At 41.8% G+C, this 15,398-nt stretch overlaps 1 protein-coding gene across 3 annotated transcripts in view; it reads left to right on the top strand.

Moving 5' to 3' along the window:
- Positions 1 to 453: 453 nt before the first annotated feature.
- Positions 454 to 15,398, top strand: part of Pter (phosphotriesterase related) — a 64,801-nt gene continuing 49,856 nt past the window's right edge. For 2 of the 3 annotated variants that reach the window (XM_006985927.4, XM_076572701.1), the window contains exon 1: positions 454 to 554. The gene's annotated coding sequence lies outside the window, so the exon portion shown is untranslated. Of the gene's footprint in view, positions 564 to 15,398 lie in introns of all 3 variants that reach the window. The other variant, XM_006985928.4, reaches the window with a different exon arrangement.

Below are 15,398 nucleotides of genomic sequence, written 5' to 3'. Positions count from 1 at the left end.
GTGCAGTGTGACACCCAGGTGACCGTGCTCAGTGCTCTGACTTGTAGTCTTGGAGGACACAGAAAAAGTTACTCAAGGAGTCCCAACTTTCCAGGCTGTTCTATGGAGAACTGAGACCTGGAGAAAATCCTGCTGCCTCCTTTCCCCTTGGGGATCTAACGTCATCCAAGCTAAAGAGCAATGGGACGGTTAGGGTGTGGAGTAGGTGGGCTCCTTGCCCAGCCCTTCAGAGCAGCTCCTTAGCTGCAAGCCTGAGGCTTGCACTTTAGCAGGCCCTCCAGCTGGTAGGAGCCCAGCCTAGGCCTAAATGCTGGCCTGGCAAAGCGGCAATCTAATGGGTGTGGTCTCCCCGCAGCGTGAGCTCGCTGGGTGTGGCTTTGGGCTGGAATGGGGCGTGACTTAGGGTCAGTGGGCGGGGAAAAGATAAAGTTGGAGTGGGGGGGCACAACTAAAGGGGAGGGGAAGCGGACCTAGCTCAAGTTCCCAGGGGAGCAAGCGGCGGCGCACGGCAGGAGGAAGGACGCCCCAGAGCTGGTGCAGGAGCTGTGGGCCCGGTAGGAAAGGTGGGGACCAAGGCCTGGAACTCGGGGATCATCTGCAAGGAGACACGTGGAGCCCCAGTGGGCAAGGAAAGCTGCTCTGTGGCCCCGCCACTTTTCTCTGAAGCTCTCCTGAGAGGTTGCAAGGACTAGGGGGCCTGGCTTAAGGAGCCCGGGCCTTGGGGAGCTGGCCCGGGCTCAGAGGGCGCTGATCTCCCCCAAGTTTCTAGTCTCCCAAAGTCTAACTTGTAAGCTGGCGATCCTGGGCGGGTCCTGCGCTTTGCTTGCTCTGCTCAGCTTGACTGCTGAGCTCTGGGGACCGGTTGGGGCCCGCTGTGCGGGGAGGGAGGGGGAAATGGAAGGTGGAGGCGTCTGTTCCTTGCACGAGTTTCTTTAACAAGCTTTGGCTTCAGAACCGTCAGTCTGGAGCCCTTACCATCTTGTACATGTATTCTAGCACTTATGTGAGTCTCCTTAGATCTCTTAGAAAAGTTTATACAGCCCTGATATTGAGTGATGGCTATAAAGATGCCTGGGTATAGTGATACCTGCCAGTGAGGACGGGCATCTTCAAATCTACACCACAAAGAGGAGATTGACAAGCGCCGAATCCCTGTCCTTAAGTTCCCTTTATTCCTTGCTACAGAGGAGGAAACTCTGTAAGAAGAATCCCAGGACTGAACACCCACTTGGCACAGTCCTTTATAGTTTACATAGACAGAGAGGATGTCCAATAGTTATCCTTGAGGCCCGGTACCATTCTAGAAATAACCAATGCCCTTCAAAGAAAAAGAAATGAGGAAGGAAGAAAAATAAAGAAAGGAAGGAAGAAAGGGAGGGAAGGAGGGAAGGAGGGAGGGAGGGAGGGAGGGAGGGAGGGAAGGAGGAAGGGAGGGAGGGAGGGAGGGAGGGAGGGAGGGAGGGAGGGAGGAAACTACAGTGCACACTGAAAAGAAACTTCTGATCATTTCTGACTGTTGATGGGTCAGATAACAATTTTCAAAAAGATAATTTGAACTCCAGCTTCACCGTGTGTCTTAATGAAATTATGTTTTTCATTTGTGGAGGCTAGATGTTGCTTTAGAATTATCAAAGTCATGAAAACATATGTAGTTTTGGATTAAAAAAACAAATGGATTTTTTTTATTTCTATTCCTAGATTCTGGATGACCAAGTACTTTTTTTTTTTTTTTTTTTTTTTGACATTTAGTGAAAGTTAGCTGTCAGGGATGGTACCTGAAGTCTACATTCTATTTCATCACACAGCCTTGCCAGGTAGCTTCACAGTACAAATGAGCAAGATGAGGTACAGAATGTTCAAGCCACACTACCGGGAAGCGTTAGGAGGGGGTCTGTTTTTCTGACTCTGAAGTCTATGCTCTCCCCAAGACTGTCTCCACCTTGTCTATTGTAGACTTGTCCCACCTCCAACAGGGACTAAGGTCATGATCCGGAATACAGCATAAGAATCATTTTTGTTGGCCTAGTCTGGGGGAATATACCTGCACAAGCTACTCAGGAGGCTAAGGTGGGAGGATTTCAAGTCCCAAGCCAGCTTGGGCTACTAAGTAAGAACCTGTGTCAAAATAGAAAATTCAAAAGGGACTGAATCTCAGTGGCACAGTGCTTGCCTAGCATGCACAAAGCCCTTTGTCCAACCCCCAAAAATGAAAAATAAAATCATCCTATTTTAAGAGAGAGAAAGTGGCTGCTGGTATGAACAACTCAGACGTATCATGAATCTGTCTGGTTCCAGCTCTGCAGTCACAGAGCTTTGGAGAAGTTACTTAGCTTTCCTAAGCACATAGAGGTCATTGATCTCTAAGTCTTGGCTCAACCTAATAATCTATGGATTTATGAAAATAAGATACTGCTTTTAGTTAATGATATTTTGGTCACATCTGGTGTTGAAATTACAAGGTGGTCAGGAAGGGTTACTTTATTCAATCAATAAATATGTACTCTGCGCCTGAATAGTCACAGGGACTATAATGAGAGCAAGACAAATAAAGACACCAGATTGTTGAGTTTATATTCTGTTTGGGGGTGGAGGAGCCAACAAGCAAATTAATATACAGATACAACTTGTAAGTAGGGGGCTGGGGTGGATAATGATGCAGAGGGTGCACTTAGGATTTGGTGATGGAGATGCCGCACCAATTTAGATTCTGATGTAAGAAGATAACAAGGACTTAAAGATGTCCCTCTTACTGGGACCTACAAGAGCAGGGGAGGCATGAAAGAATTTGATATATTCTAGGGACTTCAGGAAGGTTTCAGTGTCTGGTTCAAGATGAAGTTGGAGATCTGGGTGGGAGTAGGTTATGTTGGGATTTGTGCCATTTGGAAAGGACTGTGACTTTCCATGTACTAACTACAGGGAACAGGCGACTAACACCAAGGTGGGTCTGATGAAACCCAAACACAAGCTGAGGACAGGTCTAGTGATGTCAGTGGCTGTGGGGGCAGAGAAAGCAAAGTTGTCAATGTCATAATCAGTACATCTTCCTGATGTTCGCTGTAACCCTTCAGTGCTCTCATTTTGCTTAGCATTCGTTGTCTTCATACTCACTTTCTCCCCCCCCCTCCGCATATTGCTAATCCCATACAGCACACTATATTTATAACTCTGTTATTTATTCCCTCTTTTGAGAATGTCTTGTACTTGAGGACTGAAGTGTGTCTGAGAGAGACAGGATCTCCCTATGTTGCCCCTGATGGTTTGGTGCTGTGGATGTCTTTCTGTATGGTGTGAATATGTGTTGTTCTGATTGGTTGATAAATAAAGCCGTTTGGTCTATGGCAAGGCAACTTAGAGACAGGTAGTAAATTAAACAGATAGATGAGAAGAGAAAGGAGAGCAGAGGAGATGCCAGGCAGACAGCTGTCTCTGTCATTCTAGATTTTTGGAAGTTCCTTACAATGCTCTTCCTGCTTACTTAGATAATATTGTATCCTTCTGAGGTCTTTGATGTAGTTGAAAACTAGATAGTTATAATAATTATAATTTTCCTTGGTTGTGATAAAAGATAAGTTAGATATGAAACCTTAGACTCACAAATATAGGATAGATAAAATATTTTCTTTAATTTTGCCAAATACAAATAGACTAGATATTGTAACTGTAATTCTTACTTGATAACTGTTGTTAAAATATTAACATTTTACTATGTTAAAGATAAAACTTTCCTTTGTAATTAAACAAAAAAGGCGAAATGCTATGGGATAATGATTTTGTACATTGGTTTAATAAAAAGCTGATTGGCCAGTAGCCAGGCAGGAAGTATAGGTAGGATAAAGCAGACAAGGAGAATTCTGGGAAGATAAAGGCTGTCAGGAGATGCCAGCCTGTCATCTAGGGAGCAACATGTAATGATACACAGGTAAAGCCACAAAACACATGGCAATATATAGATGTACAGAAATGGGCTGAGTTTGAGTATAAAAGCTAGTCAATTGTAAGCCTGAGCTAATGGCTGAGCAGTTTTAATTAATATAAGGCTCTGTGTATTTACTTGGGTCTGAGCAGCAGTGGGACTGTGGGGCTGTGGGAGCCAGGTGGGACCAAAAAAACTTCAGCTAAAATTTGGTACTTTAGTATGTAGCCCAAACTGGCCTCAAGCTTGAGTCTCCTTCCTGTGTTTTCTATGAGTTGGGATTTCAGGTATGTGCCACCACAGCCAGCCAAGGACTGGGTCTTTTGCCTGTTGCCTCTACTGCTGTTTCCCCATGGCCAATGCTGTGCTGCATGCATATTAGATTCGGATTTCTTGAATGAGTGGAATGAGTGTGTTTGTTGAGTACTTTAGATCCTGATTCCATTGAATTTGCTATTGAATGTGGTAGTGAAAGAAAGGGGGAACAATCAAAGATGAGTCTCAGTTTGCCAGCTTGAAGACTGAGTAGATGTCAGGGTAATAATGACTAGAAAAGCAGTACCCGTTGGGGGAAAGACAGAAGAGAAGTTCTATGTGGTAATATGTGGGTTTCATCTTCTCTTGTCTCTTTGTCCAAATCCCTGACAAGGAGCCATTTAAAGGAGGATACCTTTTGTTGTTTTGGCTCACAGTTTGAGGGTGCAGTCAACCACGACAGAGAAGGCATGGGGATAGGAATATGGGATAACTGGTGATGTTATGGTCACCAGCAGGAAGTAGAAAGATGAATACTGGTAGTGCTCAGCTGGCTCTCCCCTTTCTTTGTTTTAGCCAGTCCAGCATCCTAGCCCATGAGATGCTGCTGCCCATACTTAGGGCAGACTTTCCCATCAGTTACTCCCCTCTGGAAACACCCTCCCAGAGCAAGATTAAGATGAAAAAGATTAATTGAGCTCCATGTTACCCTCTGAGAATTACTTGATTTTATGGTTGCTGCGATGAGATACCCTCGAAAAAACTCAAGGACAGCTGGGTTTCTTCTGGCTCGTAGGAGACTTTCTACCATGGTGAGGCAGTCATGGCAGCAGGAGCTGAGCTTGAGGTTGCTGGTCACATTGCAGCTACAGTCAGGAAGCAAAAAATGGTGAATGCCAGTGCTCAGCCAGCTTTCTCCTTATTCAGCCAGCATCCCTACAAGGGTCATGGTAACACTTGTAGGGTGACTCACCCCACCTCAGTTAACCTCATCAAAATAATCCCATACAGGCATTGCCAACAACCAATTGACTCAAGATAATTCCTCACAAGTGTGCCCGGAGCCTTGTCTTCTAAGCAATTCTAGATTCTTGTCAAGTTGACAATCACACGAACCATCACATAGTGTAGACTATGAAGTGATCTACAAATACACTCTCCTTGCCTTTAGTCTCAGAGATTGGGGAGTTTGCTAGTGTGTTAGTGCGCCCTCACCTAGTCTGCGTTACAGACTCCAGGAGGTCTGAGCACTGTGCATCCAGGAATTTCTGTATCCAATTCACCAGATACCCCGAGATCCTGGAAGGTGCTACACAGGGCTTTTATTGTGACTAATGTCCATTTCACTGTTGGGAGGATGGCAGGCCCACTGTTTCCCACGGTGCCCTAGTCAGCTTTGTGATATTAAACAAAGGTGGAAAGAATAGCAGTTATAGATCAGCAATTCTCAACCTGTGGGTCGAAACCCCTTTGGGGGTTGAACAACCTTTTCACAGAGGTCACATAAGACCATCAGAAAACAGAGATATAGCTTGAGAGTTTTCTCTCAGGGTCCCACCAAACCCCAGCCATCCAACAGCCCACTTATAAAATAAACACACAGACGCTTATATTATTTAAACTGTTTGGCCTAATGGCTCAAGCTTCTAGCTATCAAGTTCTTACATCTTTAATTAATCCATTTCTATAAATCTATACCTTGCCACGTGGCTCATGGCTTACCGGCGTCTTCGCATGCTGCTTGTCATGGTGGCAGCTGGCAGTGTCTCCCTCTGCCTTCCTGTTCTCTCAATTCTCCTCTCTGTTAGTCCCACCTATACTTCCTGCCTGGCCACTGGCCAATCAGTGTTTTATTTATTGACCAATCAGAGCAACACATTTGACATACAGACCATCCCACAGCACAGATATATTTACATTATGATTCACAACAGTAGCAAAATTACAGTTATGAAGTAGCAACAAAAATAATTTTATGGTTGAGGTTCCCCACAACATGAAGAACTATATTGAAGGGTCACAGCATCAGGAAGGTTGAGAACTACAGATTTAGATGCTTATAAACATTCTATAAGCACAGCCAGGGTCAAAGTAAAAATACATACAGACTCAGTACCCAGAAAGGGTGGAAATCAAGGCTCCCAAATTTATTTGGAAAAAAATGTGTGTGTGTGTGTGTGTGTGTGTGTGTGTGTGTGTGTGTGTGTGTGTGTGTGTGTGTGTGTTGCATGCTGCTAACTTTTCCGGCATGGAGGAATGACCCTGGATGAGTTGTGAAGAGACATTCCTTCCCAAATGTAGTTATCAGTGAATGCATTTCCAAAACTGATTTGTCACCAAAGGGCATTTGAAATGAATCATGTATATTTACCATTGACTAATATTTTTTTATGCAGCTTAAGGGGCCTTTAAAGTATGGTTTCCTGACTATCTTACTCGGATATCAGAGCATCAGATTTGGGCTTTGCTCGCATCGTGTGCTCTTTGGCTCTTTGATTGTGACTTAAACAGAAGTGAAGCAAGGAACATTTTGCTTTGGGCAGAGCCAGGCTGCATTCTGAGGGGCGCCAGCTATAAATCCAGCCTCCCTAGAGGTTAACAATCAGCGTTCTCCCCTTCTCGTGCTCAAACGAGTGATATGATGATGATAAATTGCTTGGACATGACTGCCCCAAGCACTGGCGTGATGAATTATGTTGTTCAGGGCATGACCAAAGATTCTCTATTGTCAGTCTGTGATATTCAGTATCGACAATATTCATAAATAGCCTTCTGCCAATTTTGATCTCTGCTTTGCATATTTAATTCTCTGGATACAGGCTCAGACTCTTGGTTCTTAGGCAACTCTGTCTTCTGCTGAGTTCATATAGACAATCAGCCTTTTGTTTCTTCTGCTCCCTCCTCATTAAGATGGTGTGAGGTGTGCTTAGTTATACACAGTAAACACTGTCTTACTTCACAGAAACTGTTATAACAATAATTATTAGTCGTTTTCACTAAATCTGCAGTAATAACAGCTTATCTTACAGTGGCTTAATTGGGTAATTATTTGGCGTTTGAAAAGCATTTTGAGCAGAATATTGGTAAATATTATTGTTAATTGAATGCTCTTTTGTGTAATTAAAAGCCTATGCCTCCATGAAGTCTTCAGTATTATTCAAAGATTTCTGTCTTGTTGTTGTTTACTATTATTCAAACTCTACATGTATTGATCTTTAAAATATTTTAAATATTTTCACGAACTCTTAAACCTATCTCTTGTTTACCCCATCACACTGCTATACGTGTCCTCTCCACTACATGGCTCACATATCTGAAAAGTTAAATACTGTCAGTCTCATTCCCACCCCAGTTCAGGGCTAGTTCACATCATACCACTGCTGCATGTACCGTGTGATACTGTTTAATTTTTCGATGAGCTTCCTGGTTTACTTTGTCTAAGGCCATGCCTCAACTATCACCTGATGTCATCAAAATCTGTCACATTGTGTTATGTTGAACTGCACGTGTCTGGCCTGCCTTTCCTACAGTTGCCATTCCGTTCATAGAACCCTGAACCGTGAGGAGTAGCTAAAAGGGCATTTCCGTAGCTTAGATTAGATGGCCTCCACTCCAGGATTACACTTGTTTGTTCGGTCTGCGGTAACAAAATACCACAAACGGGGTGGCTTCAGAAGCGGAAATGAATTCTCTCACAGTCAAGAGACTGGACGTTCAAGATGTGTCAGCTGCCCAGGTTGTCTTCTCCTGAGGCCCCTCTCCTCGGCTGGCAGATGGCCAGCTTCTTCCTGTGTCTGCACTTTACCCTCCCTTTGTGTCTGTGTCCCAACCATCTCTTCTTTACAAAACTCCCAGTCCTGTTGGGTTAGTGCTACCTTGGCAACCTCACTTTCACGAAGTTCCTCTGTAAGACCCTTTCAACGAGCAGTCTATTTCTGAAGGGCTGTGGGTGAGGAATCTAAATGAGTGGATAGTGGAAGACAGGAAAACTCCAGTGTACCGTGGTAATGGTCTCTCGAAATGACCACTTTGGGAGTAATTTTCTCTATCAAATATGAGCTGCTAAGTGATGAATGCAAGTCCTGGGAGGTTGCTTTATGCAAGAACTTCTCTTAAATATTTTTTGAAAAGGAACTTTATGCCTATGACTTAACACTGAAACAATTAGATTAAAAATGAAGCGACATCATTCAGTGAATTAGGCAGAATTTATTAAATAGCCAAAATATAGTCAACTTTATACTTTACTAACCAAACTGCAACCATTTAAATATTTCCTTAGTAATTTGCAGCCATTTTGTTCTAAGAGTTTTCTCTAAGTCAAAAATATGCTTTCAGCTGTATAGTAAATTCTAGGCCAGGTTGTTCTAAAACTAACAAATAAATAAATAGAAAAGAAGAAGGGATAAGAGGAAATGAATGATATATGCAGCCTATAATGATGCAAGCTTTGGTGCTTAAGGCCCTGAAGGAGATGAAGTTTGCATGCACATGTTAGATAATTCTTACGTAAGAAGAATAGTTTTAGTTATATGATTGTCAATTTTCATTTTCCACTTGGTTGAATTTGGGGTCACCTAGTAGACATACATGTAGGTTTTTCTCTGAGAGAATTTCCTAAGAGGTTTAAATGAGGAGGACTCACCCTGAATGTGGGCAGCACCATCTCATGGGCTGGGGCCCTGGGCTGAATAAAAAGGGGAAAAGGATTAAGTGAACTGAACACCAGCATTCATGTCTCTCTGTTTCCTGATTGTGATGCAATGTGATCAGCTGCCTCAAGCTTCTACTGGTATGCCTTCTCCACTCTGATGGACTGTACCCTCAAACCATGGCCCTGAATAGCTTCTTCCTCCTTTTCATTGTTTCCAGCAGGCCACAACAATGCAGAAGTAACTAATACAAACTACCCGTTCCTCCACTGAAAAAGTACCGCTGAAACCTTTATGCAAGAAGGCTATGAGAATGCCTTTCCTGGCTAAATGTGTTTGGTTATTTTCTATCATATGGCATGTCTATTGCTTCCACAACTCAGTGCTTTTCTACTAGTTTATTGGACTCTTGGGATATGGTTTCTTGAATTTAGTCTTTGACTTGGGAGCCTGTTAATTTATCACTACACTAACCATTGAACTTTGTGCCCAATACTCTGCTGTAGCAGGAACAGTCCTAGAGGTTGACATTAGTCAAGCGTGTTCTTCACAGGGGTGATTTTCTGAAGCCCAGTCTCCTTCTGTCATTGGCAGTGCCTGTCCAAGTTCTCCCATGTGTAGGATTAGAAACTCTGCTGGACTTCACAGGTCACATGTCTTGGGCCCAGTGTAGGTTTCCATTGATTTCTGTGCTGCTCTGAACTTGACTCATTATCACTTAGCTAAATGCATTTTTCAAGGGTGGTCCTCCTTCTCCTCTAATGGAAATATCTTGTAGCAACTCAGTTCCTCAGTAGTATAGCATCTTCTACCTCAAATAGTGACATCACTGAGACTTTTCCATATTATCGATGTGGAGGTGATGAGGCAGAAAGGGAAGGCTCTTATGCTCAGTGTTGCAATGGCCATCTTAGTCGCCCTTTATTTCTCCTCAGCAGGATCTTCCCACTTTTTATTTATGAATGTTTGGGGGTAGACAGAGGGAAATATTTCCAAGTAACAGTTTCAGGTGGAAAATACTCTTCTTGAGGAGTCAATGGATTTCTGTTGGTCTGTGGTTTTTTTCATTGTTAGACTTGTGCCATATAAAAACATCCTCAATTTTATTGCAATATGGATCTTCATGAGCCTATGCTATTATTCGTTCTTTTTACAGTATGTTCAAAGAATATATGGAATTTTGGAATGTATTATTGCAAAACACAATACAGTATAATGGCATTGTAGGATGTATGTGTGTGTGTGTGTGTGTATCAGATAGTTTTCATTTTATTATATTTTTGTTTGTAACAACTAACCAAAATAAGTTTATATTATTTATTGCTTTAAATGCAATAGCTTCACAGGATATTTTTGTTTGATTTTGTTTATAGTGCTGGGGACTAAGTCCAGGACTATGGCTATCACTGTGCTGTACTCCTACCCTCTGACATTGTGGAGAATTCTTATATGTTGTTTCTATACAGTGAATGATGCACAAAACTGTGGAGCGTCAGTCTATAAATACTACAAAGCTTGATAAGTAACTGTACTGTGTCTGACAATAATGCCTAAATCCATAGTCTTCAAGCAATATATCATATATATGTCTTTAAACAAACATCATTTAAAATAATGTCCACAATTATAGGATCAATAAACAGGTCTGAGAGTTGAAATTGGATAATAGCTTTCTTTGCCGAGCTAGAAGTCAGGATTATATTTCTGATGAGTTAGGGGCAATATTAGTAGTTACTTCTGTAACAGGCTTGAAAATGAACCTTACAAGATGCTATAGACAGGTAGACAGTCCTGTTCATTTTCACAAACAATGTAAGTTTTACCCATTCCAATGAAACTTGGTTCATTGTCCTATCATCTTCAAGAGAATTTGCTATTCCTACATGCTGATTTTCAGCCAATCCACTATTTAACTTAAGCTTTACCTTAATGTATAAATTGAAATACAATAGTGTTTATTATATTTTTCCTGGAATAGAATAAAATATATACTTGATTAAAACATTTTAAAATGCCCATGTACCTAATATCAATTTGAACCAGCAATGAGAAGTATATCAACACTTTTAAAACATTAACAAAACCGAAGTGAATTATTGATTTTTAAAACTGTACATCACTGTACACTAAATAAGAAAACATTTATTGGTAGTTTGGTTGACACCAAATCTTCAGAATACTTTCTGTGTTTCTACTGTAATGATTGAAAATAGCTGTTAGTCTATATGTACACACACATACACATGTACATGGGCAGATCATGGATAACTCACACAGCTACTTGGGAAATAATAGTGTTGACTTGCTTCAGTGGAACATCTTATTTGAGGGCTAATGAAGCCATCATTCTGTGCACTGTGCTTTATCTTGCTCTTATGAACAGTATAAAGAGTAACAAATACTTAATACTCTGGAACTTCAGCGTTGTAAACTCATTTGATTTCATTCTTTGTTAGTACTAATCTATGGTTTATAGTAACTCAAAACTACATGCTGTAAAAGGAGAATTTTAGAGAAAGGTATCAGTAGGCTTCATATTCCTTGTAGAGAAGGTTTACAGTTTCTACTACATATATATCTATTCTGTCTGTCTCTGTCTCATTTCTGTCTATCTGTCTCTCTGCCTATCTCTCATCTCTCTGTCTCTCTCTGTCTCTGTCTCTATATCTCTGTCTCTCTCTGTCTCTGTCTCTCTCTCTCTCTCCCTCTCTCCAAGATCTCACTACATAGCCCTGGCTGACATGGAACTCTATATAAATCAGGCTGACCTTAAATTCATAGAGCTCTGCCTGCCTGTCTGCCTCCTGAGTGCTGGGATTAAAGGTGCGGGCCACTCAACTGGTAATATTCCTATCTTAACATTTAAATATTGAACTTGCAGAAAAACTGTGGAAGGCACATACAAAATGCCTCTTCAGATACTACCCTAGAACTTGGATCTGGAAGACACTTTAGGCATCACCTTTGTTCAACTTTTTCATTTTGTTAATGAGAAAACTGAGGTCCACAGACTGAGGTCCAAAGACAAGGTTTTAGCACAGTAACTTTCCTTTTAATATTTATGGAGTTGGTATAGTTCCAGATTTTATTCCTCTTGAGGAAAATTGTGATGTATTCAGAAAGCCATCATTTCCCCAATCTGTGTCCATTTTCTCATATTGATTGGCTGTGCTAGGTAGTTTTATGTCAGCTTGACACAAGTTAGAGTTACTGGAGAGGAGGGAGCCTCAGTTGAGAAAATGTCTCCACAGATTAGGCTGTAGGCAGGCCAGTAGGGCATTCTCTTAGTGATTGATGTTGTAGTGATGATGTAGTGTAGCTGTGGGTGGTGCCAGCCCTGGGCAGGTGGTCCTGGGTTCTATAAGAAAGCCTGAGCAAGCCAGTAAGCAGCACCCCTCCATGGCCTCTGCATCAGCTCCTGACCGCAAGTTCCTGTCCTGTTGAGTGACTGTCTTGACTTCCTTTGATGATGTACGGTGATGTGGACGAGCAAGCCGAATAAACTCTTTCCTCTCCAACTTGCTTTGGTCATGTTTCATCACAGGGATTGAAACCCTGACTAAGATTTGATTAAGTTGAGAGTAGCTCTTGGTAACATTCAAGATATTTCATAACTGTCACTTAATATATGTTATATACTATAACTTATTGAATTAAGATATTCTAATAAATCAGGAATTATTTCTATTGCTTTTGGGAGTCTTGAATAAGAGGGAAAAATTAATATTTTTTTCCTAAATGGCAAGATACATTATACATAGTAAATATGATTTCTGTTCTTATATCAAATATACATGGATTTAAACATCCTAAATTCTTGATTTAAGAAAATGACATGTATTTGTTTGCTTTGTGTATATATCTGTGGGTATGAACATTGCATGGCATGCATGAGAACATCAGACAGTATCTAAGTGGTCAGTTCTGCCCTACTATGTGGATCCTAGGGGGTCAGACTCGGGGCCTCAGATTTGGTGGCAAGGACCTTTACCCACTGAGCCATCTCACTAGTCCCCCAAATTATTGATTTTTTTAAACCTGTGATCATGTCTAGTAATAGAGCAAGTGATAAAAACTGATAACCAAATGTAATAAAAGCACATTTTTATACCAGTACATCATGAAAAATGCATGAGATGAATTTACTGGAAAGAATTAGCCAGGAAATGAAATTAAATTTCACAGGATGCCTAAACAAGAACCCAAAGCAGAATAGAGTGGCAAGGCCTGTAAAGACTGTACCTACGAAGTTAAAAATAACTTCAAAGGATCCAGGACAGCTAATTCTGTTTATGTAATCGGTTTATATTGCTCCGCAGCTTGTTGGTAAAAGTAGCTTTGAGTACTTAGAGAATGTATCTTTATCCTTACTGTGTTCCAATTAAAAAAGTCTTATTGCTTCTTTTTGGAAACTGGAGCCTTGGAGTAATTCTGGGGTCTTCTGGGTGCACACAATCCCAGAAAGGGAATATTAGCCACCACCGTGCCTCAGAAGGCTGCCATCACCATCCCTCAGAAGACTGCCATGTGCCATGACCAAGAAGACAAGCAATAATCTGAGGAGCATTGCCAGTTGGTAACTATTCTACCGCTAATGTCACCAGAGACTACATATCTCAAATCTGTTCCCTGTGTTTTCAGACCCACAGTGGCTCTGAAACCCACATATTCTTTCCAGTCAAGTTAATTTATTCATCCATCCATAAACATTTATAGAATGCCTGCTTTGGGCCAGGCATGGCGCTAAGTGACGTTGTTCTCACTTCAACATCGAGCAGGGAAGATTCTTCATGAGTTATGAGAATCTGTTTGCAATTCTCCTGTGGGGTCCCCCGAGAATACTGAGAGATTAGAGGCCCCTCCAATGAACACAATATCCTGCCAGTCCCTGCCGTGTGTGTCATTTGTCATTGACACGATGACAGTCATTTTACACCGTGGTTTCAACTCAGGAAACCAAGGAGACTACTGGGGGATGGGCAGCGTTTTCTCTCTACGACTTTCTTTTTCCTGGTGCTGGATCTGAAACTACATAAGGAAAGCTGTGCTCTTTCTTCATCTAGCAATCCGGAACAATGCAGCTCCCATTCTCTGCATGGAAAATACTAAAGGAAGATAAAGATAAAAAAAGTTTATTTGGCCTGTGACACTGGTAACCAGAATGCCCAATAACATAGTTACAGAATCTGAAGAGGGTTGTGTTACCGTGTGTGTGTGTGTGTGTGTGTGTGTGTGTGTGTGTGTGTGTATAATATAAAAGTAAAGAGTGAAAGACTAGCTTACTTTATTTGTTGGTTGATTGATTGATTGCTTAATGTGTTTGTGTGTGACCCTGAGTGTTTATATGTGCACCACATGTGTGCAGAAGGCTGTGCAGGTCAGAAGATGGCATTAAATCCTCTTGCAATAGGAGTTACTGTCAGTTGTGAGTTTCCATGTGGGTGCTGGGAACCAAACCTGGGCCCTCTCTAAGAATAGTAAGTGCTTTTCACCACTGAGCCATCTCTCCAGCCCTTCCTCACTCACTTTCATAGAAACTTACCTACTCCTGGGAGATGCAATTCATCCCCTAAGATCAGCCAGCGTTAGTCCCCTCTCAGGATGATCATGATCCTGTTACCTCCCACAAGGCCCCTACTCTTTTTTTTTTTTTTTTGAAGCTGAGAATCGAACCCAGGGCCTTGTACTTGCTAGGCAAGCGCTCTACCACTGAGCTAAATCCCCAGCCCCAAGGCCCCTACTCTTAAAGGTCCCAAGCCCATTTCCATATTTTTAAATGAGGGAATATGCCCCAACATGGGTCTTCAATCCACAGTACTGCTTCCAGCCTGTGCTTAGGTGTTACAGGGGCCATGTATTCTCCTAGAGTTCTTTTCTCTTCCCAGAATCAGTGAATGCAAAGAAGCCATCCAAATGCTTATAACACACATTCCATTTCTCCCAAAATAGTTATGCTTACTACATTCAACTCTCCCTAGTTATTAGATATTCCTTCTAGTTGGGGATGTAACTTAGTGGTGGAGCAGTTGTCTAGCATGCAGAAGGCCTTGGGCTCCATCCTCAACACTGCAAACAACAATAAATTCTTCAGTAATACCCAACCTCTGGGTATTACCAATCTCTTCAGAGTACATTAATTTTCATGAAAGCATTCAACCCAAACCCCATTAAATTGTAAACTCCTTGTAGGTAGGAACCGTGTCTACTTTTACTTCATCTGCCAGGAAGGTACTGACCCAGTTCATCCTCACAAACAAACCCAACCTTGACATCTTAGGAAAGGATTAACATCTCAGTCAAGGGTTGTCTGATGACCTTATTACAAAATGCACTGACTTTTGGAGGAGATGAACTCTATATTGCTGAGCGTCACTCTTTGCTTTTCAAGCTCTTATACCATGACTTGGTTCCATCACGATTAATCTTGTATGGCAATGCAGTGACAATGAGATGATTTCTCTAGAGAATCTATGCTAATACTATTAAAATGCTCTTACAATGTCAGAATGATTGCAGCGGAGCACGAGGGGACTGTGCTTATGTGATTATGATATTATAGTGATGGGCGATTACCA

The sequence above is a fragment of the Peromyscus maniculatus genome, chromosome 5 (assembly GCF_049852395.1).
Source record: "Peromyscus maniculatus bairdii isolate BWxNUB_F1_BW_parent chromosome 5, HU_Pman_BW_mat_3.1, whole genome shotgun sequence".
Taxonomy (NCBI): domain Eukaryota; kingdom Metazoa; phylum Chordata; class Mammalia; order Rodentia; family Cricetidae; genus Peromyscus; species Peromyscus maniculatus.
The sequence above is the reverse complement of the archived record's forward strand: the minus strand, read 5'-3'. Positions and strand labels throughout refer to the sequence as shown.